Source organism: Sorex araneus, chromosome 3, assembly GCF_027595985.1.
Source record: "Sorex araneus isolate mSorAra2 chromosome 3, mSorAra2.pri, whole genome shotgun sequence".
Taxonomy (NCBI): Eukaryota; Metazoa; Chordata; class Mammalia; order Eulipotyphla; family Soricidae; genus Sorex; species Sorex araneus.
The window spans coordinates 38274828-38301842 of record NC_073304.1 but is presented as its reverse complement, the minus strand read 5'-3'; the positions used below and the strand labels follow the sequence as shown (position 1 = coordinate 38301842).

The 27015-nt window shown below is 40.2% G+C and overlaps 1 protein-coding gene across 3 annotated transcripts in view; it reads left to right on the top strand.

Annotated features, from left to right (window-relative positions):
• The window catches only part of SYT16 (synaptotagmin 16), a 351561-nt gene that overhangs the window by 36453 nt on the left and 288093 nt on the right, over nucleotides 1-27015 (top strand). Inside the window, exon 1 of one of the 3 annotated variants that reach the window (XM_055131350.1) lies at nucleotides 14256-14583. The exons of the other annotated variants lie outside the window; for them this stretch is intronic. The gene's annotated coding sequence lies outside the window, so the exon portion shown is untranslated. Of the gene's footprint in view, nucleotides 1-14255; nucleotides 14584-27015 lie in introns of those variants that run through there. 3 annotated transcript variants of the gene reach the window in all.

Sequence of the window (27015 nt, the reverse complement as noted above, 5' to 3'; positions counted from 1 at the left end):
GAACCCAGCTTGCTTGCATGGTTGTCCTTTGTCTAGTGTTCTGCCTATTCTATTCAGGATGACTCAAGTGAAAAACTTGTAGACGACAGACAACAGGCGGATTGGGCTATAGGTGCCAATGTCATGGATGTCTCTCTTCTTGTACAACAGAACGGTCCTACTGGTTTTCCACTGGGATAGAACCTTGCATTTGGGCAGGTAGCGTGTGAAGAGCTGAGCCAGTGTATTGACATGTACTGGTGGCAGATTCTTCAGGTGTTTAAGTCTTACCTTGTCTGGACCAGTGCTGTATGCATCTTTATTAATGAAATGGTGTGTCGGATTTTGTAAGGGAGAATGTTTCGAACGACATATCTATCCTGCGGAATTTGGTATGTGGGCAAGTGAACATGGCTATCAAAGAGATCCGAGTAGAAGTCGTGAATAATCCTCTCCATTGTCCTTCTGGAAGATGTGATAGATCCATCAGGATGCTGTAGGGTAGTCATTTTGGTCTTGTAGTTGGTGAAAAACAGGCAAGCATTGCGAATAATTTTCCCGGCTTCTGCTGCATCGACCAACATTGCTGCTCTTCTCTCTTTGAGGTCTTCCTTTATCGCTTCTTTGCACAGCTTTGTGAGCTCAGACTTTAGCATGTGATTGCCTGAGGCTCGTGCCAAACCTCGTTGGCTAATGAGCTCGAGAGTTTCTGAAGACAGGCATCTGTTTGTGACTTTCCCACTCTTGGCATTCCTCGAGCAGTCATGGAGGTACTGAACCAGTTGATCGTAATCCTTGTCTATGTTGTCAATGACGACATCTTCCCACATTGCCGCAATAGTGCCAAAGAGCTCCCAGTTGGTGGTCATTCTGGGAGTTCTCTTCTTAAACTTAAACTTTGCTGTCCTTTCTCCCCACTCTGTGAAGTAGAATTTCGCATGAAGGAGGCGGTAGTCCAATCCCATTTGGAATTTTGGGACAACAGCGACATCAGTTAGGCAAAACCGTCAATTGAATATGATGTGATCAATTTTGTTGTGGTACTGTTCACCGGGGACTGGAGTGATAGCACAGCAGTTGGGCATTCACCTTTCACGCGGCCGACCTGAGTTCGATTCCTCCGCCTCTCTCGGAGAGCCTGGCAAGCTACCGAGAGTATGGAGCCACACAGCAGAGCCTGGCAAGCTACCCGTGCATATTGGATATGCCAAAAACAGTAACAATAAATCTCTCAATGAGAGACGTTACTGGTGCCCGCTCAAACAAATTGATGAGCAACGGGATGACAGTGACAGTGTCTGTCCACCGGGAGATTCCCATGTCCAACGTTTATATTCGGCCTTTTGGAACAGTGAGTTTTCATGGATAGTCTTGGTCGACATGATGAATTCATGTTCATCAATGCAGATACTGAGAGGTTATCCTGTTTGGTCCTTTATCTACTTTTGGCACACATCTCCCATCCCGACTGATTCCTCAAACCATTGTTTTCTTAGTGATCCCTTCTCTATTCCAGCTGTCTTATCCCCACCTGCTCATGAGGCAGGCTTCCAACTATGGAGCAATCTTCCTGACCCTTCTATCTACTGTCCTTGGGTGTTGGTCTTTGTGTTATGTTATTTTATACTCCACAAATGAGTGCAGTCCTTTCAGTCCACTTCTTTTAGTTTTCTCTTTAACCTATTGAATATTTCTCATCCCAGTGATAAAAATTTTTGTAAATTTTATAAATCAGTCCCTCAAACAAATTGGTGATGCGATATGGTAACTGTATAGAGAGACCATAAGCATTAACACTACTATTGTAAACATGTTATCTTCACTACAGCAGTAGTAATTAAAAATGCAAATGTTAGGTATGCTTCCTTTAAAAATTCTTTCACATACCTTTGGTGTTCTCTGCTCATTTTCTCTCATCCTTTCATCAATTTTCTTTGTTTCTAAAGAGTTGTTTAGCAATTTCATTTTTTTAATTTAAATAACATCTGGAGGCTTTTTGGTTGTTTTTTTTTGTTTGTTTGTTTGTTTTGGGTCACACTCCTAGCCCTGGGGCTACTCCTGACTGGTGCTTGGATTTCTTCCTGGCAGTGCTCAGGACCACGTAGGCCTGTTGTATTCAGTCTGTGCTCCAGTCTTTTGAGCTACCTCCTCTGCTCTAACAATGTTTTTTTACTGCATAAAATAGAATTTACTCAATTATTTTTAAAATAAAAGGAATTTGGACAGTTTACAGAATTCTGAGAGAGGGCCAGGGTCACAGGCTTGCTAGCCACTTTATCTGGGTAATATATAGCTTCATTTGTTTTTCTTATCTACCCTTATTTTCTTAGGGTTTTATATACTTCCTTGAATGTAAATATATTCTCTCTCTTCTCTCTATCAAGTAGGCTCAAATATGGTTTTTATTTCCTCTCGTGAATTTTCTGGTTGCTATCTGTGGTGCTTCCAGTGTCTCAGGGGAAGGTGCACTTACTCACGGATATGAGAGTGGGAAGTGGTTTGAAACTCGTGAGGTCATTTGTAATCAAAGGCTACTCTCTCTCTCTTTACAGAGGCGGTTGAGCCAGCCTTTACTGTACTAACTGGCTTTTAGCTTGCCCTTACTTTTACCTCTATTCAGAGTGTCCATCAGGGACTTACACATTTGTAAGAAAGGCTTATAAATGAGACCTCCTTTTAGTGGTCACAGTGCTAGAAGGTACGGCTGGGCTTCCTCCCAGGTACATGTGGTCTATGTAGCATATTCTGTGATATACCAGGAACAGGATAGCCTATTGCACTCATGGGGGTTCAAATCTGAAAGCTGCACAAGCCTCACTAAGGCTCATGGAAGGTCTGCCTTTATCAAATAGTCACGATATATTCATAAGAATAAATCCCTTAGCATAAAAACCCTCTAGGTGTGGGATACATTCTAGAATACCTGTTTAACTGTCTCTTGGATTCTCTAACACTAGGTTCTAGAACCGTTTCCCAGTGTTTTAGCCCTCTGGTGTGCAGAGTCCCTCTGCCACCTTGTGGCCATACTTGAGTACTGCTCTTTTCTTCTTTTTTTTTAATCATAAATAATTTTTAATGGATTCTCTCATGAGGGCTATCCATACTAAAGCAGCAAAGCAATATATAGAAAAACAATAACAATTTTTGCTGCTGGCCGGTGGAATTATAACTATATTTAAAACTATTTGCATATTCTAGATTTCTTTGCCTATATTCTCTGTAGTATCTATTTTTTTTTAAAACTTTTTATTAAATCACCATGTGGAAAGTTACATAGTTCTCAGGTTTATATGTCAGTTATACAATATTCAAACACCCATCCCTTCACCAGTGCCCATATTCCACCACCAGAAACCCCAGTATACCCCCCGCCCCCACCCCCTACCCCCTACTGTATAACTAATGAATTTCACTTCATTTTTTCTTTACCTTCATTACATTCCATAATTCAACACAAAACTCACTATAGTTGTTGGAGTTTCCAACCAAGAGAGACAGACCTACTACATTTGATAATTAGTTTTTCATTGCTGGAAATGGAGAGATATGTAGCCCCACTGATACAAGTACATAACTCTCTCTCTCTCTCTCTCTCTCTCTCTCTTTTTTTCCTTTTTCCTTTTCCTTTTTTTTTCCTTTCCCCCCTCATCCCCCTTCCTGCACCTCATAGTATGGTGTACTGCTCTTTTCTTGATGTCAGCTTCTTTCCTACTTCCGAAGGCTGGAATTGGTCACACTGGATTGTTTCTGCCTTTGACTTTATCAATATGATGTAAAGAAACACATCATAGAAAAAACCTGAAGAACAATTTGTAATAGATTTTAACAGAAAAATGTGTGCCAGAAAATTTCATTACCTATGTAGTGAACCTATCTTAACATTGTTAGGGACTGATAACCGAAAGACCACACAAAGCAATGCACTATCAGATTTTGGAAAACCCTTTAGAACCTGGGACTCTGGAAACCCTCTGGAGTCCAGGCAGTCTTTTGGATCCTGAGCAAGCCCCCAACTGTTTTAAGGTCTGGTATCCAAAAGACCACACAAAGCAATGAGCTTTGTAGTATAAAGTTTAATTTGGCACTAGTCAAGCAAGCATTGAATTCTAAAAGCAAGGTATCGAGTATAGAAAGATGACCAGTCAGGTCCGTCCCCTCTAGTAGGAGAGCGATGCCCTCCTTTATTCTCGCACCCTTTTTTTATTCCTTATTTCTGCAAGTTGCCCAATTCTTGGGGGGGTCTAGCTAAGTTCCTGTTGACCTTTTACTTGATTGGCTACTGCCAGCTGGTTTGTGCTAAGCAAGTGCCATGTCAAACTCCTATTGGTTGTTATAATCCAAGGTTTGTGTCTCATCTATTTCTGAGGACTGGCCGATTGGAGGTTCCCACATCCCGCTGTGCGTCAGGGTTTCTAGCTAACTCTACAATCCTGAGATATGCCTCAAGGCTCTGGTCATGGCTATACAAATTTTACACTAAGCAACATGATGTAATTATAAAGAGCCATTTCCTCAGGGCTTGCAGTAGTTCATTCTACCTTTGCTCTCCAGCTCAAGCGGAAAAAAGAAACTGGAATTAACTTATGCCGTAGGATAAAGAATGGGCCAGTGTCACGTCCCCAAACTATTTCAAGGATCTGGCAATGGGTCATGTAATTTTCCTGGATATTGGAATGAGCATTTTGTAATTATTATTTTTATTTGCCACATCTAATTTTAGGTTGTGTTTCTTTACTTCTCTGAGTTAGTTGAAGTACCATTGTTCACTCATGGGATCACGTAAGAACCTAAAGGCTAAGTCTCTGCCGTAAATTTGGGGTGGGGGTGGAGGGCATTATTTCCATCACGTCTGCTTTGTACTTTCTGTAAAGCTTTAGTTGAAGACTGGGTCATGTTTCTCAGCAGAGGTAATAGACCTTCCTGTTCTGCTCAAAGACAATGAGAGTGTCTATCCTCTGTAGGGTTCTTGAAATAGCATCTCAGCTCCCAGCCATTCCCAGGAGGGCTGACATGTCTCAGGGTCATAACTTTTCTTATTGGAGGATCACTCATGTCTTTTTTTCTCTTAGACTTTCTTCTACCAACCCATTTCTGGATGGGGCACTTTTGTGACTAGTGTGAAACTTCCATTCTGACCCACAATGCACAGAACCATTAAAATTCTCTGTGACAGAGGGGTTCACAATTCCAAATCTAAAGTTGTTCATCTTCTTGGGAGAGAAGAGGAAAAGGGTCGATAGTAGGAGAAAACGATGGGAAGAAAGGACAATATTCCACTCATCTTGCTTTTGGTAACACAGGTTAAAGTACCACTTAATTTTGGTCAGTCCTAAGGGCTGAGAGGAATTTGCTTATGGAGTTTGTACTATATGAGAATCACTACTGGGGCTTATAGTAAGATGACGTTACAATCATATGGACGTAAAGGAAAGGTCCTAGAGCTAGGAGAAGGGTACACCCAGAGTCGTGTGGAAGCGCTAAAGGAAGTGATAATCGTTTCACTTAAAGTGGCTGGAAGGATTGTTGTAAGAGTTGACATTTGAGCTGGCCTTGCAAATATCTGCGTGAGGAGAAGGAAATGAGGACTGACATATCACAGGTAGTGGGGACCGTGAAACCATAAACCCATAGTGCCAGGAGTTTAGGGTGAATGTGGGGAATAATTTATGGCTCAGTCTGATGTGTGCATGAGATGTTCGTGGTTTGGAAGATTGTGTTTAGGTAATCTGCTTTGAAGCCTAATTGAAGAGAGACCCTGATCTCTCTTAGTGAGAACAATTTAACTTCTCTTTTAGGCTATCAAGTCCTGTCTGTTTAATGTTTCATTGGATTCCTGTGGGCTTACTTACGAAAACGAGTCATTTCCATAGGGCTTGCAGTAGTTCTACCTTTGCTCTCTGGCTCAAGGGGAAAGATAGAAACTGTCATTAACTTGGAAAGAAAGCATTTTAGAATACTAGAGAGTGGGGAGCCAGGGAGGGTAAGGGAGACTGGAGAAATGAGTTAATGCTGAACCAGGATAAACAAGAGATATTCAGGGGCTGAGCTCAGTGTGTGAACATGTGACTGTAAGAGACATTTTGGAGATGGAATTCAGGGCTTCCAGATTCAAGATTAGATACTGGGGGTGATGGAGAAATAAAAGCTTATTGGGTTTTCAAGGTTAGACAGCTAGTTGAACACAAATCTCATTGTATAAAATAGAATCAGATGAGGAGGCTAGAATACTGTGCTATTTGGGAGGACATTTAAGATGCAAGTGGGACTTCTGGAGAGAGAAGCATAACAGACAATTGGAAATAGGAGTTCAGAATTTGGGGGGAGTTGGTGGTCTTAGATATGGGAGATATCAGGAATAGGCTGTAGAGAGGTCCCACAAATGACTAATGTTCCTTAGAGAGGGTGATTAGAAGGAAAGAGAGAGGTAAGGCTAAAACTTTAGGGGTATAATTGTTTATGAGTATCTGGGCAATGTGGGGATCACAAATGAAAACAGGGAAGAAGAGTTAGGCTTGGGAAAAATGTCCAAGGAGCCTGTGGTGCTAGCAGGCTCAGGACACATCATGAAGCAGAGACTTCAGACAGGTTCAGGAGTGAGCAATGCTCCTCAGAACAACAGTGACTATGTGGCTGGTGACTTGCGAGGCAGTTTTTAGCTGAGCAGAGTAATTAAGGTACACAGATGAGGAGGCAGAGTTAGCAAATACAGGCTGTTCTTGTGTTCTTGTCAAGAAATTTGTAGGAGATGTGATGAGAGGGCAGCTGAGCATCCCAATAAAAGATTCTATTTAAGAAGCGAAGATGAGTGTAATTATATAGGTCTAGGTGAAAAAGCCAGTGGAGGGGGAGAGATTCAAGATGTGAATAATAAGGAATAATGAATGGAACCAGTCATCCAGGTGAGAGAGAGAGTGGGAAGCAGTTTTGGGGATTTGCAGGGGTGGACAATTTTTTTTTTCCTGCCAAGGAGCCATTCTGATCTTTATAACATTATTTGAGGGTCCCACAGGATAAGTGATTTGATTGTGCATGCATGTGTGTCCTCTCATGCACCAGGGCCAGACCACATGATTTCATAGCTTTATACAGCTGTGACTCTTATGCTTCTTCTCCAAGAATGAAGCAGAATTCCTTGATATTTTCCCAAACGGAATGATATTACAGAATGAGACATAACCACAGGCCTCCTGAGCTTACGTGGAGAAAGGTGTTTGGCTTTCTGAAACACTCCATCCACTATTGGAAAAAGCCATATGTAATTTGAGTTGAAAACTCCCCCGACCCCCCACCCATCCCAATAGAGCGTCACAAAGCATCACTTTTCTCAGTCACTGGGTGGGAATACAGTTATTACTATATCCCAGGCTTTTAGTTCATATAACAGAGAATGCTTGGTAAAACCCAGATAATCTGGTTGGTTTTTAGGGAAAAGAATGGCTTTAAACTGTGCTATTGCTTTCATATTCAATAGATGTACTAAGAAACAACAGGGGATGTTTAGATTAGTAGTTTTTATTCTTAAAAAAATCTGAATCTTGCTATTTTGAATTTTGGGGGGAGAGGGTGGCGTGTCTAGGCCATGCTTGTCTGTGCTCAGGGCTTACTCCTACCTTTGCACACAGGAATCACTCCTGGAGGACCTAGGGACCATGTGTGGTTTTGGGGATTGAACACTGGTCAGTTGCATGCAAACAAGTAACTTATCTGTCCCTGAAATTATATGTTGTAATCTTATTACCTAAACTATGACAAAAATTTAAAAAAAGTTTTTCTCTGACCTTACTCTGCCCCCATTTGATAAGAGAGCAAATGAGTTGTTGAAAGGAAATTTTCTCCAGTTTATCCCATTTGGTGTTTTATTTTAATGAGATGCTTTGAAGGTCCTCCTGTTCTCCTGTGTGTGCTGGTGATAGTGAGTCTGAAGTTTTTTGGGTCACATTTGAGGCCAACAATATGTCATTAGTTTGAATTTATGAGAGGGCTAGGGGGCTGAATTGACTTATGAAAATGATGGTTGCTCTAGCAATTATTAAAAAATGAAAAACCTTTTCTTTCTTTTTTTCCCCATTTGGATGAGAGTTGAATGACATTAATACTATAAATATAGAATTTTGTTTAATTAGTATTATCAATGATTTTAAGAAGAATTTCTCAACCTGGGCCCATATAATCCCTGTGGGCTCCTGGGCTCTTCCAATGGGGAGTCACAGGTAAAAATCACATAAATAAGTGGGCATGGCATGACACTTGGAACAAGCTGGTTGGACAGGAGATTCACAGGTAGGAAACAAATTCGGAAGGGACCATGGTCGGGAAAAGGCTGAGAAACACTAATTTAAAATATAGAATGGAATGGGACAGTCTGTTTTTCTCTATTCTCCCCAAACAAACACAACTCAACCGGTAGAAGAATTGAAATTATTTTGGATCTTTGATTTTCTGGGTCTTTTAGAGGCTGGACTCCTTCTGTTTCTTTTTCTTTTTCTTTCTTTCTTTCTTTCTTTCTTTCTTTCTTTCTTTCTTTCTTTCTTTCTTTCTTTCTTTCTTTCTTTCTTTCTTTCTTTCTTTCTTTCTTTCTTTCTTTCTTTCTTTTTTTTTTTTTGCCCTTTTGGTCTACCTGGCAATACTCAGGAATTGTTCCAGGCTCTGCACTCAGGAATTACTCCTGGCGATGCTCAGGGGACCATATGGGATGGCAGGGATTGAGCCCAGGTTGGTTGCCCACATGGCAGACACCCTACTCGCTGTACTATCACTCTGGACCAAGGTTGGGCTCCTTCTTTCTGTTAAACCCAGAATCAAATTTTAATTGCACTGAAGTGATAGCACACCGGGTATGGCGTTTGCCTTGCACAAGGACAACCCAGGTTCAATTCCTCTGCCCCTCTTGGAGAGCCTGGCAAACTACCGAGAGTGTCCTGCCCGTACGGTAGAGCCTGGCAAGCTACCCATGACATATTCAATATGCCAAAAACAGTAACAAGTCTCACAATGGAGATATTACTGGTGCCCGCTTGAGCAAATTGATGAACAACGGGATGACAGTGCGACAGTGCTAATAAGGAAACCTGCAAAGGGGAAACTCAAACACAGAACAAATAAGTTCTTTAGAGATTTCTCGGGCTGGAGCGATAGCACAGTGGGTAGGGCATTTGCCTTGCACTCGGACAAACTTGCACTGGGTTTGATTCCTTCGCCCCTTTCAGAGAGCCTAGCAAGCTACCGAGAGTATCTTGCCCCCACGACAGAGCCTGACAAGCTACCCATGGCATATTAAATATGCCAAAAACAGTAACATCAAGTCTCACAATGGGAACATTACTGGTGCCTGCTCGAGCAAATTGATGAGCAACGGGATGACAGTGACAGTGATAGTCACAGAGATTTCTCAGGGAATTAGAAGTGGGAGCGGGCGGGGGGCAGGAGGCTTTGGTTTGAGATTACTATGGAACTGTTAGGATTTCTCATTTAGCAAGGACGTAAAAGGGGCATTTGATTAATTATGTCCAATGAGGAATGTGTTGTTTGTTTCCATGAGTATATACAAACCCCAGAGGCATATTCATAAGATTCAAAGAAGGTATTATTATTTTCCATACAACTTCAAACTTGGCTTGCAGTTCATACCATTATGATTTATCTCATATATGTGTGGGTCTTGTCACATAATTTTCCCCTTCCTCCCCCAAAGGGTCTAATTTGTTGAACAAAAAATTAAAAATACGCCTTGGTAATTTTTGTAAGATGATTTCAAATTTCCCTATCTTTTCTTATACCATGAAAGCTCCCAGACAACCTCCAAATAGAGATTTATGCCCTTGGCCAAGGGTTGGGGGTAGGGAGCTGGTTGTTACTATTTTATTTTAGGAAGAAACAGTAAGTGGATTGACATATTTTTCTGTCTCTTTTTTCCACATATCCTTCTTTATAGTGTTGGAGCTTTGAGGCTAGAGAGGTAGTACAGGGGTTAAGGTACTTGCCTTACACATGACTGAACCTAGTTCAATTCCTGAAAACTGCAGATGGTCTTGAACACTGCTTCAGGAGTGATCCCCAAGCACTGGCAGGTGTGGTCCCCAAACTAACCTAAATCAAACCTTTTCCCTCCCTCCCCCCAAAAAACCCCACACATAGTGTGGCAGTTTTGGTTCCCCAGCCTACCCAGACCAAATCAATTCATCTAGGAATCCTTGTGGTTTTGTTTAGGGATGAAACTAGTTTCCTGAGTTTCTCTGACCAAGTTAGCAGAGTGAGGAAAGAGGAAGACCCAAATCCAATCGACTCTTAGGAAGCATGGGTCATCATGCCTCTAATGTCACATGTATATATGTGTACAGATTCACCCAGAGCGGCGATGTTTTTCTCCAGATTTTTCTAAAGTTATTAATGAGTGGTGTTCCTTTCCCCATGTGTACTTAACCCTGACAGATGCTGCAGGTACTTCCCACTCACTTGTATAGAGAAAGAACTTGTCATCCCTTGTTTGTCTCAAGCTCAAGGTAGTGATAATTCCAGTACCCTGGTTCTAAAGTTAAGTCTTTTGGATTTTTCTCTTATCACAGTTGCTCTTTTTTATGAAAAAGAAAAAGGGGCTGAGTTATATGAACTTTGAGTATTTTAGTGAATAAGTAATTTTCCATCTGCAAGGACACTGATAAATATATTGATTGTTAGCTTGGTATCCTGAAAGCTTTTCTTTTTAAAAACATTTTTAATAATTTATTAACTACAAATTGGTAACAAAGTGCTTCAAATGAAGTGGTGACAAATGATTTTCAATATGATCCCATGAAACGGGGAATTCAGTTCTCCTGTAGTAAATCTGAATGGTTTGAATAAATTTGACAAAAGTGAAAAAAGGATTTTCAGGCATTGCATGCATGAGTTTTGGGTTTGAGTCCCAGCATTGAGTGCTGCCAGGAGGGACCCCTGAGCACCAAGTCCCCTGAGAAATGCTGGTGTGGTAAAAGAAATCACAGTAAATATATCAAATTAACATTAATTTTATGTCCTCCCACTTAACTTTCTTTTTTTCTTTTTGTGTCACACCCGACGATGCACAGGGGTTACACCTGGCTCTGCACTCAGAAATTACTCCTGGCGGTATTCAGGGGGGATCATATTGGATGCTGGGAATCGAACTCGGGATGGCCGCATGCAAGGCAAACGCCCTATCCACTATGCTATTGCTCCATCCCTCCCCACTTAACTTTATCCCTAAAGTTTTTAAAATAATATGAAAATAGAGCACCAGAGGTGTATCTGATATGACTGAGGAACATCCAGGAGAGCCAAGTACCTGAGACAGAGTTAGTGAAGGGAGAAGTAGAGGAGGGGACGAGGGGAAGTAGGGTAGGATAAGGGGAATGACCAGGAGCGGGCAGTCCTGAGAGCAAGGATCAGGACTTTGAATTTTATTTTTATTTTAAGGCTTCTTCAGTTGTGGGTTGCATCGCCATATATGTCAACTGACTGAATATGTGTTCTTTAAAATAAATCTCTTTATGACTTATTATTAACTGATATGTGTATTATTATTGATTTTCTATTATATACTTTGGACTCTTGAAAAAGGTGGGTTGAGTTTCCCTCCCTGCCTTGAACAAAGTCTCCGCAACTGAAGACCTCTGGAACACAGCCACAGCTATGCTCAAGGCCCCTCTCCACACGTTTGGATGAGCCTCACACATGAAGGAACTGGCAGAGAAACCCAGGTGTGTGGAACCCGGGGCTGAGATCTCCAAGCCTACTTGGATTGGGACTAGGCTCTTCCACCCAGATCTCCCATTTTCCAGTAGCTAGGATGTCACACCAAGCTCCCAGAGCGCATGGACGCAATGCAGTCTCGCAGCATCTGACAGCCTAGTTCTCCTCTTGGAGAACCTGGCAAGCTACTGAGAGATTCCTGCCCAAACAGGAGAGCCTGGTAAGCTCCTTATGGCTTATTCATGTGCCAAATATAGTAACAATGATGGGTCTCATTCTCCTGACCCTGAAAGAGCCTCTAAAGTGGCACCATTGGGAAGGATGAGTAAAGAGAGGCTGCTAAAATCTCAGTGTCAGGATGAATGGAGACGCTATTGGGCCTGCTCGAGCAAATTGAGGATCAATGGGGATGATAGTGATAGTGATACTCTGGACCACATAACATTTTCTTGGGCAAAGAGAAATTGCAAGAACAAAATCAAGAAGCCCCAATATTATGTATATTTAAAAAATTTTTATTTTTATAGAGTTGTTCATAGGACTGGAGCAATAGACAGTGGATAGGGAGTTTGCCTTGCATGCAGCCAACTTGGGTTTGATTCCTCTGTCCCTCTCAGAGAGCCTGGCAAGCTACTGAGAATATCCCACCCACCCAGCAGAGCCTGGCAAGCTACCTGTGGTGTATTTGATATGCCAAAAACAGTAACAACAAGTCTCACAATGGAGACATTACTGGTGCCCGCTCAAGCAAATCGATGAATAATGGGATGGCAGAGCTACAGTGATAAAGTTGTTCATGATGATTTATTACATTCAGTATTCCAACACCAATTCCACCACCATCGCAACTTCCCACCACCATTAGTTCCAATTTTCCCAGCCACCACCCAAGCCTGCTCCCCAAATTGGCTCTAAATAATTTATTCTATATTTCTTGTTTTAAATAATTTGCTAAAAATTATCCAAAAAGTTTTCCTTAGAAGAAAGTGTGTGAAGATTGTTGTATCTCACCTTGGAGACATTATGCCCTTGTATAAGAGATTACTAACATGTTTTTACAGGTTAAGCCTTGTGTGTTAATATTTTATTAAATTTTCCTTCTACTTTATATCCCATCCAATGTGGTGTGCTACTCCTGGTATATCAACAGTATAGAACTTGAGATGTCACATGGCTGTTTGTGGCAATGTACTCCAGGAATTCTAAAATTTCGAATGGGGTGATATAGCTGGAGTTAAATTTTTAACTGGATGGTGACTTTGGGGTCGGAGGCATCTCTGCAGCTTGTTGACCTCTTTCAAGATTTATTTATGAGTCTTTGGATCATGACTGGTTGTTAAGTTTATATGGCACCAGAGGCAGTTCATAGCATGACTGCCAGGCTCCCCAAAGAACAGTGGGATGGGGGAGGTTGTCTATCCCCGATTCTGTGAGAGCCTGGGGGTTTAGTCACAAAACCTACAACTTCTGGTGTTGTTGGCATTGAACCTGGGGCAACTGCATGCAAGACAAGTCCCTTAAGCCCTGTGATATCTCTCCAGCCCCTCTGACATAAATTTGAACATTTTTTCCCCCCTTGGCTGTGCCTTCCCTCCCCACCCCTTTCTCTTTTCTGTGTCCCAAGTAGTCTTAAGTTCCATCGGGGGCCACTCTGTGTTTCTTAGCCAACTTTACCAGTGGTTCTGGACCTGGCACTGCAGTGCTGCTCCAACGCTGCAACCTTGTGGTCCATCAGAGTCACATCTGGCACCTGGTGGTACTCAGAACTCCAGTGCCACAACCAGCATTACTTAAGAGGCTGTGTTGTGCGAGGAAGCTCAGGCCCATGCATGTGTTGCATACACCCAATGCCTTGTACCATCTTTCCAGACCCTCTGACTGCTGTTTTGAGAATCAACTATGAAGGATCATACCACTTTGCTATACTATACAACAAAGATGGCAGTAGCTTGATCCACTAGTGGAAGTGGTGAAAGCTAGTCAGATTTTGTTGTTAGTCTTTCTGTCTTATGTACTATTTTGAGGATACAATTGACAGAATTTGCAGATAGACAGAATATGTGTTATAAGAGAAAGTGAAAACCAGGACCAGTGAGAATTTTGACCCTATAAACTGGAAAGCAGCTGCCATCAACTTGCAGGAAAGACAGTTGATGGGATGAATTTGGGAAAATGAGAGAATCAGGAGTTTAATTTCGGAAGCATCAAGTCAGATTTGTCTATTAGATATTTTAATGAAGATACTAATTTGGCAATTGAAGGTCTGAATTTGAAGTTGGAGGATAAGAACTGGTCTTGGTAGGGAAATTTGAGAATATTATGAGCATTCGGGTGATGTTTCAGGCTACACTATTGACTCAAACCCCCTCATTAAAAGGTGCAGGCATGAAAAAAAAGTGACTGAGGACTCAGAAGTCAGGGAGGAGCAACTATCAAGGACTGAGAAAGAGCAGTCAGGGAGGCAGGAGGGAATACTGAAGAGTTATTCTAGAATCCAAGTAGAGCCAGGTTTCAGGGAAGAGGGAATAGTTGGGCATTCAAACATGACCAAGTTAATAAGGATCACTGAGTGTGGGTTTTTTTTTAAAGCAGCCCACAGACAAGGTCAGAGGCAGAGGTGTTTACTTGGAGGTCATCCAAGGAACATAAATGAGAGTGGGAAGGTGAGAGAGGAGGATGAAAGGCAATAAAGGGTGAGAATCTTGCTCTTGGTGATCAGCTCCACCAATGGAGAAGGGGACAGAGTGCCTCAGGAACTGCCTGGTTGAACATCATGAAGTCGGGCTAGTTATCTGGTCCCACTCCATTGCAGGTTTTCTCAAGAGTGTGAATTCCTCTGAACTGAACTTTGAAAGTTGTTGGGAGGAAACCTGAGAAAGAAAAGCTGAAAGAACTGAGGTGGGTGCTTAAGAAATAATGCTGTGTGAGTGTGGAGCTTTCTACAATAACTGTGGCCAAAAGCAGAGGTGAGCCTGGGGCATGTGACTGGCACCTTTGAAGGTGCCTGCTTCTATGTTTGGTAGTTTACTGTTGAATTTTACAATCTGATGTTTTTGACTTTGAGAAAGTACTTTAGTGATACAGCAGGTGAGACTGGAATTGATTAAGGAAAGGACTAGAACATGAAATAGCATAAAAGAGAGTGGAGTCAAGAAACACGAGATGAAAAGAATTGAAAACATCTTTTAAAAATGGGAGAATAGGGGCAGAGAGAGAGAGAGAAGGAGAGAGGAAGAAGGAAAGTGTCTATTATAGTGTCAGGCTGGCAGGCCTGGGGGTGTGGCAGGAGGGAAACTAGGGACATTGGAGGTGGGAAATGTACACCAGTGAAAGGACAGGTGTTGGAACATTGTATGACTTAAACCCAGTCATGAACAACTTTGTAACTGTGCATTTTAAGGTAATTCAATTTTAGAAAAATGAAAAAAAAGGGGGGGGGAATTTATCCCTGAGCAATAGTAGAGAAGGTAGGGCACTTGTCTTACATGTGCTGACCTGTGTTCAAGCCCCAGCACTGCATATGACCCTCCAAGGCTTTCCAGGAGTGATCCCTGAGCACAGAGACGTGAGTAAGCCCTGAGAACAGCCATGTGAGGTCAATATCAAGCAAAAAACCCCCAAAAAATAAAAAAGGGAAAGAAACTCATATTTAAGTTTTGTGGATTCTATGGATTCTGTGATTCACACACACATATCTATATATCTATATATATCACCTCTACACTGCTAATGTGTCCAAGTCCCCTGACCTTGGACCCTGTTAAGTTCTATCTGCATAGACCTCTTTTTTTTAATGTGGGAGTACTGCTATTTATTCAGCCATTGATTAAGCTGATTGAATTGGGCATGAACTCCACATTACTTTTTTTTTTTTAAACTCAGAATGTAGCACTGTCTGTATCACTGTCATCCCATTGTTCATTGATTTGCTTGAGTGGTCACCAGTAACGTCTCCATTGTGAGACTTGTTGTTACTGTTTTTGGCATATCGAATACACCATGGGTAGCTTGCCAGGCTCTGCCGTGCGGGCGGGGTACTCTTGGTAGCTTGCCAAGCTCTCCGAGAGGGACTGAGGACTCAAACCCGGGTTGGCTGAGTGCAAGGCAAATGCCCTACCTGCTGTTATTATTATTATTTTTCACCATGAGATAGTTACATAGCTTTCCTGTTTGAGTTTCAGTCATGCAAAGATCGATCACCTAATCCTTCACCAGTGCACATCTTCCACTACCAAGGTCCCCAGTATCCCCCCCACCCCACCCGTCCCCCTGGCTATGGCAGACAATCTCCTCCATACTCTCTTTTTTATTGCTTGTTATGAAAAGCACAAGATATCACGCAGCACTCCTGGAATTCTAAAATGTTATGTAATTAGGTTCTGGAGAAAACTCTGCAGCAAGCTGCTTGGTTTGGAGATTCTTTTGTGTGTCTCTGGATCATGGCCAATCTGGATCAAGATTAAGTAGCAGCTGGGAGGCAGTTTGTGGGTGTAACTCCAGGGTTACACCCACAAAGACTGGTCCATCCCCTATCTCTTGAGGCCTGGAGTTTGCTGTCACTCAACCCATGTATCTGCGCTTCTCATTGAGTTTTAGATGTTGGCAGCTTCTGGGGTTTTTAGGGGATTCAGAGATTCTTTGGTGTATCTCTGGATCATGGCCCTTGTTACCATCTTCTCCAGAGTAATAATTATTGGCTTATGCTCTGCAGGGCGCACCTGCTTGCCCACAGTACGCCGCACCACCAGACTTAACTGCAGCTTTAGATCTCTTTTGAGATTTATGGGTTACTAAAATATGGCCAATAAATGAGCTTGTATAGCAGAGCCAGAGGTGGTTTGTGGGTGTGGCTCCCACATACCTAGCTTTTGGTTGTTTAATTTCTTGGTAAACTTGGCCCCAAGTTGTTGGGGTCCAACCAAAGGCACAGCAACAATTTTGGGGTATCAGGAAGTCTGAAGGCGCCATCAGGCTGCTGATACACTTGCCCTGCAAGTGGCACCTGCTGGTGGCACCATACCCCCCTGCATAGACCTTTTCTATACTCCCTGGTTTCTTCCCTTCTCCATTCTCAGTTTTCTAATCTAGAGTAAAGGTAATCTAGCCATATCCTCTTTTTGTTGTTTGTTTTGTTTGGGGGCCATACCCAGCAATGTTCAGGAGTTATTCCTGGTTCTGCACTCAGGAATTACTCCTGGGAGTGCTCAAGGTATCTCAAGGATGCTGGGGATTGAGAAGGAGAGGGAGAGGGAGAGGGTAAGGGAGAGGGATAGGGAGAGGGAGCCTGCCACAGACAGGCTGGGTCAGGTGTTGGAGGCAAGTGGGGAGGGTGGCAGGAGAGGAGCTGGGGACATTGTTGGTGGGAAGGTGAAGGGATGGGTATTAGAATATTGTATGACTAAAACCCAGACATGAACAACTTGTAACTGTGTATCAACACAGTGATTCAATTAAATAAATAAAAAAGAAAAATAATATGCCATTGAAGTTTTGAGTGGGATTGCGTTGAATCTATAGATGGTTTTGGAAATTGTGAAAATTTAAATAGTATTTTTTGTTGACTTATTTTGAGGGTCTTTTCCATCTTCTGTTGTAGTTTGTTTTAAAATGTGGTTTCTTTACAACAATATGAAAAGAGTTGAGATATTTATGCAAGTTAAGTATCAGGAAAATAAGAGAAATATTGAATAAGTTTACCTATGTGTGCTATATAGGAATATAGAGTTAACAAACAAAAATGAAAAGGCAAATAATGTATTGGTAATAGGAAATAGGGTTTGGGAGATCAAATGATGAGGACTTACAGGAGGGAAGAATTACAGGAGTACTGGAAGTCACCTGCTATGAGTATTTGAATCCTACCATTGTTTGGAGAATCAGTTAATTGGGCTTTATTTTTCATTTGTTTACTTATTAAGGACTAGTTTTATTTCATTTGTTTGTTTCACTTGTGCTGTTGCTATTTGAGAAGGTAAATATATAATAAATTAGTATTCTGGCACTAGAAAGGACAGAATTTCTAGAAATTTATTAGTATTTTTGGCCGCCTAGAACTTTTGAAATTCTCCCTCTGTTTGAGGAAAACAAGCAAAAAATCCTCAAATGTTTCCATTATTTAGCTACCATATGCAAGCTCACAGTTGAAACTGTTTAGCAAAATACAATAATAAGACTTTAAGCTCTGTAGGGAACAAAAGGACACACTTGGGCGCATATATGCTGCCAGAGCCCACGTGCTGCTTGCACCCACGTGACCAAGCACACGTGGTGCCTGAGCACATGTATTGCCGGCATCTCCCCTCTTGAATTGTGTACTTTCATACTTTCATGTGTAATGCTGTGATGTGTGGAGGGTCTCTCTCTGCCCTTGGAAAAGCCTGTGTTCTCTCGAGCGCATTACTCTCTCTATCTCACTCTCTTCCCCTCCACACCTTCAAAAGCCCTCCAAATAAAATCTGTTTTACTTCACACACCCCCCCCCCACACACACAAACACAAACAACAAAAGGACATACATGGCCTGGAGAGATAGTAAAGAGGTAAAGGTACTTTCCTTGTATGCAATTGATCTGAGTTCAGTCCCGGGTACTGAACATGGACCTTGAGTCTGTAGTGATCCCTGAGCACAGAGTCAGGTGTAAGCCTTCAGCACAGCTGGGTAGGCCCCCTGAAAAAAAGCGAAATAAGCAAGACAAACTTCCTTTTTCTGTATTACAATAGTAGATTTTAATATAGACTAAAGGATGGTATGCTTTTTAGGATATAGCATAGGTTTAGCAACTGTAGAAAAGCACATTGTTCACTGTTGGTAAATTTTTAAAAATCATGTTTTTATTTACTTTGTGGTACTTCTCATTTATTCACATGTGGTTGCCTGTAGGTGAATATGGCATCCATATATGTGAATATGTTATCTATATACCTTCTGTAGTTTATTTACTTTCATTAATACTAACATTGATATTAACTTATAAATTAATAATTTTGAATTTTACTTTTTTACATTTTGGGGGCTGGAATGATAGCACAGCAGGTAGGGCTTTTGCCTTGCACACAACCAACCTGGGTTCGATTCCTCTATCCCTCTTGGAGAGCCTGGCAAGAGTATCCCGCCCGCATGGCAGAGCCTGGCAAGATACCTGTGGTTTATTTAATATGCCAAAAACAATGACAACAAGTCTCACAATGGAGATATTACTAGTGCCCACTCAAGCAAATCGATAAACAATGGTATGAAAGTGCTACAGTTCTACAATGCTACATTTTGGGAGCAGTACACCAAGATTTGGTGCTTAAGTATCTATGATGTGCTATAGATTAAGCTCAGACTTTATGCATACCCTTTTATCACCTTCCCAGTCCTGATTAATTTGAAATCTAAAACAAAAGCTTTTTAATGTTGGGACAAAATATTCTATGGATTTCAGATATGCATTGTTATAAGTCAATATCTGTTTATAAAATATTTAGTTCAACACTGATGTCCAAGTCTGTGTATATAGATGTGTGCGTATACATATATGTATATATATTTGGGGGTGTTGGTTTTTGTACCATACCAATGGTGCTTGTGAATATGTACCAAGGATAGAACCCAGGGTGAGTACAGACATTCAACCTATTGAGCTATCTACAACACATGCAATTTACCTTTTAACCTAATTTATCCAATTCACTGCTCTTTTCAAAAACTTCTTACAGAAAACAATGTTTTTAATTGTTTACTTCTCACAATACTCACATAATAGAAGCTGACAAATTTATAATTTACTGTAAAAATAAAAATCAAAAACAACATCCCAGAAGACTGTTTCTTTTTCTCTCTCTCTCTAGCTGTTTTTACTGAGATGGTTACAGTCAACTTGTTGGTCCACTTGGAGCTGCTTCCTTCTTTTTTTTTTTTAAATTTTTATTAAATCACCATGTGGAAAGTTACAAAGTTCTCAGGTTTATATGTCAGTTATACAATATTCAAACACCCATCCCTTCACCAGTACCCATATTCCACCACCAGAAACCCCAGTATACCCCCCGCCCCCACCCCCTACCCCCTACTGTATAACTAATGAATTTCACTTCATTTTTTCTTTACCTTGATTACATTCCATAATTCAACACAAAACTCACTATAGTTGACATAACTCTCTCTCTCTCTCTTTTTTTTCTTTTTCCTTTTCCCTTTTTTTTTTCTTTTTCCCCCTCATCCCCCTTCCTGCGCCTCATAGTATGGTGTACGCCACGCCGCGTCGGCCAGCGTGGGGCTTTTGCTTAGTTCACAGTCCAGAGGTGGCTGCTACATTAAAAACCTTCAATATTTCAACAAAAACTTACTGTTATTATTTGGAGTTTTCCCCCCCAAGTCAGACCTGTTCAAATGGAACCGTTTCACATTGCTGACAATTATAAATGTTAAGTCTGTATTTGGATTTCTGTATAAAGTCCAGGGAAAATTCTGCCAGAAATTACATAGCCCAGCTCACAGTCCCAGTGCATTGCTGTAAGAAGTCTCTGAATTCAAAGTCTTTAGGCGTAGAGGGTCTGATTCGCGTTCAGCAGCTCCGGATTTATCTGGGCCGAGGGCGTGCCGGTTACGCCCCCTTCCCATGAGTTCCTGGGAGCCCCCAAAGTAAAATCCGAATACCTGTGGGTTTGGAGTCACAGAAGATGGCGCCTGCCACATGGGTGCCACCAGCCCGCCGCTTTCCGTGCATGCTTCCTTCTTTCTTAAGGCCCAGTGGTGATGTTGATGGGGATAACTCCTGGGAATGCCAGCAGACCATACATATGCCCTCTGCAGATACATTTTGTCAACCACAAATTGGCTTTTACGGTAAACAGAAGCATTGGTATACATGCTATATTTGTAATATACCATTAATAAATATAAAAACTCAGATTAAACTATAAAAAATGATGTCATGACTCTTTACACGCATGAAACAGTCATTATCATTATAAACCTGAGTGGAAGGTACTTTGTTTGATTTTCAGAATCTGAATCTATTTTTAAGTTCAGTTTGTATTTAATAAAAATAGTCAAGCTCCTAATATTAAAAAGGTGTCTGGCAAAAACAAATGTTTAAAATACAAATACAATACTTCAAAGAGGAAAGATTCTTAGGAAATTAGTCTGAAAAAGCTTGGTTCTAAATAGGTAGCCCTGTTCAGAGGGTCTGCGGTCGTTCCTGGCGATGCTCAGCCAACCACTCGGACATCTCTGCTCTGGGCCTAGTGATGTGGTGCTGTTCAGCCTAGCGGTGTGTAGCAGTGCTCTTATTCAGTGATTTAGAAAAGCTCTATAAAATCTGAATGAGAAAAGCACTGTGTCAGTTTCTGCACAGTATATAACTTATAACTGTGTAGTTATAGTATATAGTATGCCAACTTTCCTGACAAACTAATGAAATTCTTGAAAACAGTACCAAATTCCAGTGAAGAAGAAGTAATAGTAATGCCAGAAGAATAGGAGTTTCCTGTTCTTCATCTTTGACTCACCAACAAACATAGATTTGGCAACCATCCAAGATAGAAAGTCTTTTCCTAAACGCTTCAGAATCCGAGTAGGAGGTTGGGGAAGTACAGGAGGTACCTAGCAGAGATGTGGCCTCAGCGTGCAGAGTCGCTCATTCCTGCCATTCCACGAAGGTTGTTTACAGACAGGCTGCTTGACACTGTACAAACATCAGGACTAAGAATTCTCCCCTACCTTACTGGGGAGAAAGCTTGCAATTTTTTTAAAATTACAGTTAGCTTGGCCTAACTTGCTTGTCCTAAAGGATTCTTAGGCTGGATGGTGTTTTGCCTTGAGGCAAATTCTCTAAGGAATTTACAGACTGGTTTTTTTTTTTTTCCAGCTATGGGGGAATCCTCCTGGCCCTAGTATCTAATGTCCTTGGGTGTCAGCCTCATGTGATGTTATTCTATACTCCACAAATGAGTGCAGTTCTATGTCTGTTCCTCTCTTTCTGACTCATTTCGCTTAACATGATACTCTCCATGTCTATCCATTTATAAGCAAATTTCATGACTTCATCTCTACTAACAGCTGCATAGTATTCCATTGTGTAGATGTACCAAAGTTTCTTTAACCAGTCATCTGTTCTCGGGAACTTGGGTTGTTTCCAGATTTTAGCTATTGTGAACAGTGCTGCAATGAACATATAGGTACAGATGTCATTTCTACTGTGCTTTTTTGCATCCTTGGGCAATTCATTTCTTATTGAACTCTATTATTATTAATATTGGATAAAATGTTCTGTAAGTGAGACTAAGATTAATTTGGTTTCTAGTGTTTTATATCTTTACTAATTTTTCTGTCTATTTTCTATCATTGAAATAGATCTGAAATTTGGCATTTCTGGCTTTAATTATGAATTTGATTTGACCTTTGTGCATGATGATAGAAAGGGGTTTATATTCATATTTTTGCATGTGACCAACCAGTTTTCCCACCACCACTTGTTGAAGAGGCTTTCCTATTCCACTTCATACTTTTCATTCTTTTGTTGAAGATTAGCTGTCCACATATTAGAGGATCTGTCTCTGGATTTTCAGTTCTATTACATTAATTTGTTTTAACTCTATTATATGAATTTGACAGTCTGTCTTTCTTCCAGTATCACGTTGTTTTAATTACTACAGCTTTGTAGTACAGTTTGAAGTTGAGAATAGCAATGCCTCCCACATTCTTTTTCCGTGGACTGTTTTGGCTATTGGGGGAGGAGAAAGGTTTGTTATTTCATATGAATTTCATGAGTGTTTCTTTGAAAATGATATGGGATCCTTGTAGGGACTGCATTAAATCTATATAATGCTTCAGAGGAAAATTGCCATTTTGGTAATATTATTCCTCCTGATCCATGAACAGGGGCTATGTTTCCATTTCTTTATGTCCTCTTTTATTTTTACTTTTTTAGTAGTGTTTTGTACCTTTCTTTGTATAGGTCTTTCATCTCTTTATTAAGCTAATTCACAGGAACTTGATTTTCTGAGGCATAATTGTGATTGTTTTTAAATTTCTCTCTCCTATTTCAGTATTTGCATATAGAAAACCCATGGCTTTTTGTACGTTGTCTTATAGCTTGCCACTTTACTATATAAGTCTATTGTTTGTAGGAGCTTTTTGGCAGTGTCTTTAGGCTTTCTAAGCATAGTATTATGTCACATGCTTGATTTCTTTTCCTATCTGGGTTCCCTTAATATTTCTTTCTTGCCTAGTTGCTGAGGCAAGGACTTCCAATGTTATATTGAATAGTAATGATAATGGACATTTTTGTCTTGTGCCTGGTCTTAGAGGAAAGGCTTTCACTTTTTTTCACCACTGAGCATGTTTGCTGTGAATTTGTGGTAAATTGTTTAAACTATATTGAGGAAAGTTCTTGAAATTCACATTTAATTGAGAATTTTAGTCATAATGGGTGCTGGATCTTTTCAAATTCTTTGTCTATGTCTAATGATAATATGATTTTTCTTTTTATTTTATTAATAATGTGTATTATATTGATTGAGTTGTGTATATTAAACAATCTTTGCATTTCTGGGATAAATCCCATTTGATCATGGTGTATGATCTTTTCAATGTATTGTTGGCTTTGATTTACTAATACTTTGTTGAGGATCTTTGAATCAGTGTTCACTGGGGGATTTTGGTCTGTAGTTTTCCCTTTCAGTGACTTTTCTTTCTGCATTTGGTGTCAGGGTAGTATTTGCTACATAGAAACGAAGAGTTTATGTCCCTTCAATTTCCTGAAAGATCTGGAGAGAATTTGCAGAAGCTTTATTTTGAAGAACTCAAGTGTGAATCTGTATGAGTCTGGGATTTTGTTTTTTTGAAGACTTGGTCACCATTTTGCTTTCCTCAGTAGTATTTTGTCTGTTTAGGTGTTCTGTATCTTCTTCTTCAAACTTGGGAGGTTATAGGAGTCCAAAAATTTATCATTTTCAGTCTAGGTTCTTCCTATTTAATGGCATAAGGATTTTCAAAGTAATTCCTGATAATTCTTTGAATTTCTGTGGTATTTGTTCTAATGTCTCCCTTTAATTTCATTTCTTTTTTCCTGCTTTTTATATCATACCTATTGATGCACAGGGGTTACTCCTGGCTTTGCACTCAGGAATTACTCCTGGCAGTGCTCAGGGGACCATATGGGATGCTGGGAAATGAACCCGGGTCGGCCGCATGCAAGGCAAATGCCCTACCTACTGTGCTATCGCTCCAGCCCCTCTCCCTTTCATTTCTAATGCAGCTTATTTTTCTATCTTTTTATATTTGTGAGTCTTGCTAATGGCTGGTTAATCTTGTTCACTTTTTCAAAGAATCAAAGAACCAGCTCTTGGTTTCATTAATTTTTTGGATTGATTATTTTTGGATTTAAATAGATCATTTTCTGTTCCAAGATTTATTATTTCCTTTCTTCTGTTGCTTTGGGATCCTTTTGTTGGTCATTTTTTAAGTTTTTTCAATTGTTATTGTTTTCGGGCCACACCCGTTGGTATTCAGAGCTCACTCTGTGCTCAGGGTATTACTCCTGGTAGTGCTCAGGGGACCATATGATGTGCCAGGGATCGAACTTGGGCTGGCTGCATGCAAGGTAAGTACCCTAACTGATGTATTATCACTTCTACCTGCTTTTCTAGTTTCTTAATGGTTAAGTTATTTATGTGGGCCCTTCTTTCCTACTGTACACTTAAATTGCTATGAACTTTCTTCTTAACACTGCTTTTTTTGTGTCTATCAAGTTATAGTAACTTGTAGCCTCATTTTCTTGCGAATTCCATCTCTTCCATTTCTCCTTTTGAAGCTAGTGTTTTCTTGTGGAATTTTAGTCTATTTCATCTATCAAAAGGTGATAGAGTAGTGATAAAGTCCCCAACTATTATTGTGTTGTTATCAATGTCTTCTTTCAAGCCTATTCGTAGTTATTTTAAGTATCTTTCTAGTCCTTAACTAGATGCATAAGTGTTTAGGTGTGTGAGTTCTTCCTGATGTACATATCCCTTTATCATTAAAAAATGACATCTCTGTTTCATAACTTTTTTTAGCCTGAAGTTTATGTTGTCTGACATAAGTATTTGCTTGGTAATTTTTAATTGTATGCCAATGATTGTGAATTTTGTGTTGCTGAAAAGTTTTATTTCATTATATATACTTCAATTTTCAGTTAAATATATTTGGAATCCAGCTGGATCATTTTTAGTTGGTCTAATGTTGATGAGGCTTGCTCTTAAGCATTGTTAAATGGGTGTATATCAGTCTTTAATGTACTTCCAGTTTGTCCTGGTATTGAAGCAATGGCTTCTAAGTATTCTACTTCACATTTTTAGAAAAAAAATACTGGCTATTATGAACACATATAATTTATAGCCTTTTGTCAGTTCTAGGGACACTTTTTCGCATTACTCTGGTGACTCTTGCCCCTCTCCCCCAGAGCCATCTATATCCTGTAATTCCTGGTGGTAAGGTGCTTGCTTACCTGGATCATAGCCAGTGAGGGAGTAAGGCATAGTGCAGCTTTGGGAACTGAAATCAGGGCCTCACACATACTAGACTTGTGCTCTGCCACTTGAGCTCTCTTTCTGCCCCCTCTTGAAATTATTTTTTTACTGTGCCTCTGAATTGTTTTTCCTCTGACTTTGGTGTTTCTTCACGTGCTATTTCATTTGGTGTTTCTTCATGTGCATATTCAAAGAAAATTTTCTGTAGATTTCCAGAGCTCTGCATAGGAATCTCTCTTCTGGAGTAGTTACCTTCCCAAATTCCAGTCACCTTTTCTTCTCCAAAGGCTACTCCATTCAGCCAACTTGTCAAGACTGGCTTCTGGCTTCAGCTTTTCTCAATCTGTTTTGTAGTCTGAACATGTTCTCCAGGTAATGAGTTGTGGAACTTCTGAGAATCACTTCTTGCTTCCTTTCTGGCAGAAATTATTGTCTTGTGCTCTCTTTCTGTCTTCCCAGCTGTTATGACAGGGATTTTTCTCTAGTGCTTTGCAGGAGAATAAATTTGAACAGTCTCACAATACTATGTTCTAAACAGAAATCCTTAACACATTTTCCCACATAATATTAGAATACCAGAATCATTATGGATAATGCATAAAAGAAAAATAATACAAAGCTATTATGCAAGTAATGTTATCATCTTAGCACATTGTCTTCTAGACACTAGTGTTCTATTTTAAAATTTTATTCTTTGTCTTGGGAAAGTTACTTAACCTTTTTAAGCTTCATTTTCTTGCCTGTAAAGTGTATTGATAATTTTATGTCCCATTGCAATATTGTGGCAGGAACTACAAATAAATATAAAGTGTTCATTGAATAGTAGTTATTAATAGTTGTAAACACACTATGTATTCAGCTCATAATCTTGATCTTGAATCCAGTTATAAACATTTTATGTATTTTTTACAACACTCATTGATGCATACTGAATTACCAAAGCATAATCATAAACTATTCCCTGAGTTATTTACATAAAATATGCCTGTGCTACTTATAATTTTCCCTGTGAACACAATAATACATCTTTATACCTATAGCTGTCTTATCTCATTAAAAGATTGTAAACAGCTAATTTGAAAATCAGTTTGGCTTAAAAGAGATCTGCCTGCATCAGTTCACCTAAAACTAATAATCTCTCAGTAGTCCTGACTTCTCACTGTGTCTTCCCTTAGCCTTTCTGTTTTTTCTTATTTGTGGGGAGCACGCCCTGCAATTCTCAGGGATTATTCCGCCTCTGCACTCTTAAATTACTCCTGGTGGTGTTTGGGGGATCATATGGTATGCTGTGGATCAAACCTGGGTCAGCTGTATGCAAGGCAAGTACCCTACCTGCTATACTATCACTGCAGCTCCTAACTTTCCTATTTTCAAAGAAAAAAAACTCTACTTTTTCTCTGGGGTTAAATTTGAAGGATGGAGTGCTGAATCAGGTCAGACCCTTCCCTGAACTTTTTCTGTCTGTCCTGAGGTTTAGGGGACTGGCAACAAAGTTTGACCTCTTTTACCACAGCTCATAATTTGTCTTGATTTCTTTTCCTTCAGTGAAAGAATTAGCACCTGTCTCTCTGGATGAGTAATTCATTCTCTAAAAATTGAATTTCATTTCACACAATTTGCTTATATCTTGGCAAAAATACTTCATTGATCAGTTCTGTTATGCAATTAAGTTTACAAATCTGATTTTGAGTAGAATATAGAAGAGAACCATCCTATTCATAGATAAGAGGAATATTAGCCAGTTAATCTTACCTGTTTGGTTTTCTACTTAAAGAAAATTATTTGTTGACTCAATGTTTTACTGAGAATAGGCTGCCTAATATATTGACTAGTATA